At 54.9% G+C, this 6,000-nt stretch overlaps 1 pseudogene; it reads right to left on the bottom strand.

Moving 5' to 3' along the window:
- The window catches only part of LOC123995929, a 151,351-nt pseudogene that overhangs the window by 119,582 nt on the left and 25,769 nt on the right, over window positions 1-6,000 (bottom strand).

Raw genomic sequence — 6,000 nt, 5'->3', positions numbered from 1 at the left:
TTGACTCTGTACCGTAACACCCTGTATATAGCCTCCACATTGACTCTGTACCGTAACACCCTGTATATAGCCTCCACATTGACTCTGTACCGGTACCCCCTGTATAGAGACTCCACATTGACTCTGTACCGTAATACCCTGTATATAGCCTCCACATTGACTCTGTACCGTAACACCCTGTATATAGCCTCCACATTGACTCTGTACCCTAACCCCCTGTATATAGCCTCCACATTGACTCTGTACTGTAACCCCCTGTATACCATGCAATGCATTGAACCTGCAGGGTTGTGGGTTCGATTCCCACGGGGGACCAGTACGAATGAAAATGTATGCACACAGTACTGTAGTGTCTCTGGACAAGAGTCTTCTAAATGACTCACTACTGTAGTGTCTCTGGATAAGAGTCTGCTAAATGACTCACTACTGTAGTGTCTCTGGATAAGAGTCTGCTAAATGACTCACTACTGTAGTGTCTCTGGACAAGAGTCTGCTAAATGACTCACTACTGTAGTGTCTCTTGATAAGAGTCTGCTAAATGACTCACTACTGTAGTGTCTCTGGACAAGAGTCTTCTAAATGACTCACTACTGTAGTGTCTCTGGATAAGAGTCTTCTAAATGACTCACTACTGTAGTGTCTCTGGATAAGAGTCTGCTAAATGACTCACTACTGTAGTGTCTCTGGATAAGAGTCTTCTAAATGACTCACTACTGTAGTGTCTCTGGATAAGAGTCTTCTAAATGACTCACTACTGTAGTGTCTCTGGATAAGAGTCTTCTAAATGACTCACTACTGTAGTGTCTCTGGATAAGAGTCTGCTAAATGACTCACTACTGTAGTGTCTCTGGACAAGAGTCTTCTAAATAACTCACTACTGTAGTGTCTCTGGATAAGAGTCTTCTAAATGACTCACTACTGTAGTGTCTCTGGATAAGAGTCTGCTAAATGACTCACTACTGTAGTGTCTCTGGATAAGAGTCTGCTAAATGACTCACTACTGTAGTGTCTCTGGATAAGAGTCTGCTAAATGACTCACTACTGTAGTGTCTCTGGATAAGAGTCTGCTAAATGACTCACTACTGTAGTGTCTCTGGATAAGAGTCTGCTAAATGACTCACTACTGTAGTCTCCCTGGATAAGAGTCTTCTAAATGACTGTGTGTGTGTGTGTGTGTGTGTGTGTGTGTGTGTGTGTGTGTGTGTGTGTGTGTGTGTGTGTGTGTGTGTGTGTGTGTGTGTGTGTGTGTGTGTGTGTGTGTGTGTGTGTGTGTGTGTGTGTGTGTGTGTGTGTGTGTGTGTGTGTGTGTGTGTGTGTGTGTGTGTGTGTGTGTGTGTGTGTGTGTGTGTGTGTGTGTGTGTGTGTGTGTGTGTGTGTGTGTGTGTGTGTGTGTGTGTGTGTGTGTGTGTGTGTGTGTGTGTGTGTGTGTGTGTGTGTGTGTGTGTGTGTGTGTGTGTGTGTGTGTGTGTGTGTGTGTGTGTTGACCAGAGACCTAGTAGTAGTATAAAGTAGTGCACTATAAAGGGAATAGGTTCCCATGTAGGACCTGTCTGTACCGTTTGGGAATAGGTTCCCATGTAGGACCTATCTGTACCGTTTGGGAATAGGTTCCCATGTAGGACCTGTCTGTACCGTTTGGGAATAGGTTCCCATGTAGGACCTGTCTGTACCGTTTGGGAATAGGTTCCCATGTAGGACCTATCTGTACCGTTTGGGAATAGGTTCCCATGTAGGACCTGTCTGTACCGTTTGGGAATAGGTTCCCATGTAGGACCTGTCTGTACCGTTTGGGAATAGGTTCCCATGTAGGACCTATCTGTACCGTTTGGGAATAGGTTCCCATGTAGGACCTATCTGTACCGTTTGGGAATAGGTTCCCATGTAGGACCTATCTGTACCGTTTGGGAATAGGTTCCCATGTAGGACCTGTCTGTACCGTTTGGGAATAGGTTCCCATGTAGGACCTATCTGTACCATTTGGGAATAGGTTCCCATGTAGGACCTATCTGTACCGTTTGGGAATAGGTTCCCATGTAGGACCTGTCTGTACCGTTTGGGAATAGGTTCCCATGTAGGACCTGTCTGTACCGTTTGGGAATAGGTTCCCATGTAGGACCTATCTGTACCGTTTGGGAATAGGTTCCCATGTAGGACCTGTCTGTACCGTTTGGGAATAGGTTCCCATGTAGGACCTATCTGTACCGTTTGGGAATAGGTTCCCATGTAGGACCTGTCTGTACCGTTTGGGAATAGGTTCCCATGTAGGACCTATCTGTACCGTTTGGGAATAGGTTCCCATGTAGGACCTGTCTGTACCGTTAGGGAATAGGTTCCCATGTAGGACCTGTCTGTACCGTTTGGGAATAGGTTCCCATGTAGGACCTGTCTGTACCGTTTGGGAATAGGTTCCCATGTAGGACCTGTCTGTACCGTTAGGGAATAGGTTCCCATGTAGGACCTATCTGTACCGTTTGGGAATAGGTTCCCATGTAGGACCTGTCTGTACCGTTTGGGAATAGGTTCCCATGTAGGACCTGTCTGTACCGTTTGGGAATAGGTTCCCATGTAGGACCTGTCTGTACCGTTTGGGAATAGGTTCCCATGTAGGACCTGTCTGTACCGTTTGGGAATAGGTTCCCATGTAGGACCTGTCTGTACCGTTTGTAGGCAGAGTGGTCGTTCTTGACGCTACACTTCATGTTCTTGAGTTCGTCCAGCACAGCGAACATGTTGATGAACTTCCCCAGGGTCAGGAGGTAGGCCTCGGAGACAAAGTCCTTCCTCCTCTCAGCGTGGCAGAGACGACGCACCTCCCCACAGAAGCGGTCTATAGCCGTTCGCTGATGAGGAGAAACAGAGGGTTGATATCAATGTCAAAAGAGAGCACATTAAATATGCACTGCTTTAAAAGGCCACTGAGAAAAATAGAACTGAAAAATCTGTAATAATGTTAATAAAATGTTACACAGCTTCTTTTCATTTAAAACTTGCAATTCGCCACACCACCGAACAGGTCGCCCAGACCACCGAACAGGTCGCCCAGACCAGACCACCGAACAGGTCGCCCAGACCACCGAACAGGTCGCCCAGACCACCGAACAGGTCGACCAGACCACCGAACAGGTCGCCCAGACCACCGAACAGGTCGCCCAGACCAGACCACCGAACAGGTCGCCCAGACCAGACCACCGAACAGGTCGCCCAGACCAGACCACCGAACAGGTCGCCCAGACCACCGAACAGGTCGCCCAGACCACCGAACAGGTCGCCCAGACCACCGAACAGGTCGCCCAGACCACCGAACAGGTCGCCCAGACCACCGAACAGGTCGCCCAGACCAGACCACCGAACAGGTCGCCCAGACCACCGAACAGGTCGACCAGACCACCGAACAGGTCGCCCAGACCACCGAACAGGTCGACCAGACCACCGAACAGGTCGCCCAGACCACCGAACAGGTCGCCCAGACCACCGAACAGGTCGCCCAGACCAGACCACCGAACAGGTCGCCCAGACCACCGAACAGGTCGACCAGACCACCGAACAGGTCGCCCAGACCACCGAACAGGTCGCCCAGACCAGACCACCGAACAGGTCGCCCAGACCACCGAACAGGTCGCCCAGACCAGACCACCGAACAGGTCGCCCAGACCACCGAACAGGTCGACCAGACCACCGAACAGGTCGCCCAGACCACCGAACAGGTCGCCCAGACCACCGAACAGGTCGCCCAGACCACCGAACAGGTCGCCCAGACCAGACCACCGAACAGGTCGCCCAGACCACCGAACAGGTCGACCAGACCACCGAACAGGTCGCCCAGACCACCGAACAGGTCGACCAGACCACCGAACAGGTCGCCCAGACCACCGAACAGGTCGCCCAGACCACCGAACAGGTCGACCAGACCACCGAACAGGTCGCCCAGACCACCGAACAGGTCGCCCAGACCAGACCACCGAACAGGTCGCCGAACAGGTCGCCCAGACCACCGAACAGGTCGCCCAGACCACCGAACAGGTCGCCCAGACCACCGAACAGGTCGCCCAGACCACCGAACAGGTCGCCCAGACCAGACCACCGAACAGGTCGACCAGACCACCGAACAGGTCGCCCAGACCAGACCACCGAACAGGTCGCCCAGACCACCGAACAGGTCGACCAGACCACCGAACAGGTCGCCCAGACCACCGAACAGGTCGACCAGACCACCGAACAGGTCGCCCAGACCAGACCACCGAACAGGTCGCCCAGACCACCGAACAGGTCGCCCAGACCACCGAACAGGTCGACCAGACCACCGAACAGGTCGCCCAGACCACCGAACAGGTCGCCCAGACCACCGAACAGGTCGCCCAGACCACCGAACAGGTCGCCCAGACCACCGAACAGGTCGCCCAGACCAGACCACCGAACAGGTCGCCCAGACCACCGAACAGGTTGACCAGACCACCGAACAGGTCGCCCAGACCACCGAACAGGTCGACCAGACCACCGAACAGGTCGCCCAGACCACCGAACAGGTCGCCCAGACCACCGAACAGGTCGCCCAGACCAGACCACCGAACAGGTCGCCCAGACCAGACCACCGAACAGGTCGCCCAGACCACCGAACAGGTCGACCAGACCACCGAACAGGTCGCCCAGACCACCGAACAGGTCGACCAGACCACCGAACAGGTCGCCCAGACCACCGAACAGGTCGCCCAGACCAGACCACCGAACAGGTCGCCCAGACCAGACCACCGAACAGGTCGCCCAGACCAGACCACCGAACAGGTCGACCAGACCACCGAACAGGTCGCCCAGACCACCGAACAGGTCGCCCAGACCACCGAACAGGTCGCCCAGACCACCGAACAGGTCGCCCAGACCACCGAACAGGTCGCCCAGACCAGACCACCGAACAGGTCGCCCAGACCACCGAACAGGTCGCCCAGACCAGACCACCGAACAAGTCGCCCAGACCACCGAACAGGTCGCCCAGACCAGACCACCGAACAGGTCGCCCAGACCACCGAACAGGTCGCCCAGACCACCGAACAGGTCGCCCAGACCACCGAACAGGTCGCCCAGACCACCGAACAGGTCGCCCAGACCAGACCACCGAACAGGTCGCCCAGACCACCGAACAGGTCGCCCAGACCAGACCACCGAACAGGTCGACCAGACCAGACCACCGAACAGGTCGCCCAGACCAGACCACCGAACAGGTCGCCCAGACCACCGAACAGGTCGCCCAGACCACCGAACAGGTCGCCCAGACCACCGAACAGGTCGCCCAGACCACCGAACAGGTCGCCCAGACCAGACCACCGAACAGGTCGCCCAGACCAGACCACCGAACAGGTCGCCCAGACCACCGAACAGGTCGACCAGACCACCGAACAGGTCGCCCAGACCACCGAACAGGTCGACCAGACCACCGAACAGGTCGCCCAGACCACCGAACAGGTCGCCCAGACCACCGAACAGGTCGCCCAGACCAGACCACCGAACAGGTCGCCCAGACCACCGAACAGGTCGACCAGACCACCGAACAGGTCGCCCAGACCACCGAACAGGTCGCCCAGACCACCGAACAGGTCGACCAGACCACCGAACAGGTCGCCCAGACCACCGAACAGGTCGCCCAGACCACCGAACAGGTCGACCAGACCACCGAACAGGTCGACCAGACCACCGAACAGGTCGCCCAGACCACCGAACAGGTCGCCCAGACCACCGAACAGGTCGCCCAGACCACCAAACAGGTCGCCCAGACCACCGAACAGGTCGCCCAGACCAGACCACCGAACAGGTCGCCCAGACCAGACCACCGAACAGGTCGCCCAGACCAGACCACCGAACAGGTCGCCTAAATTCAATATAAGTCTTCACAGATCATTAAACACTACCCATATTTCCTTACATGACTGACAGTGTTATTTGTCAATAAAGCATTTAACAATTGATTTAAAACATTGAACTGAACCCGTTCGTATCCTGGATCATGGAGAA

Source organism: Oncorhynchus gorbuscha, linkage group LG02 (genome assembly GCF_021184085.1).
Source record: "Oncorhynchus gorbuscha isolate QuinsamMale2020 ecotype Even-year linkage group LG02, OgorEven_v1.0, whole genome shotgun sequence".
NCBI classification, from domain to species: domain Eukaryota; kingdom Metazoa; phylum Chordata; class Actinopteri; order Salmoniformes; family Salmonidae; genus Oncorhynchus; species Oncorhynchus gorbuscha.
This window is presented reverse-complemented; position numbering and strand designations above follow the sequence as displayed.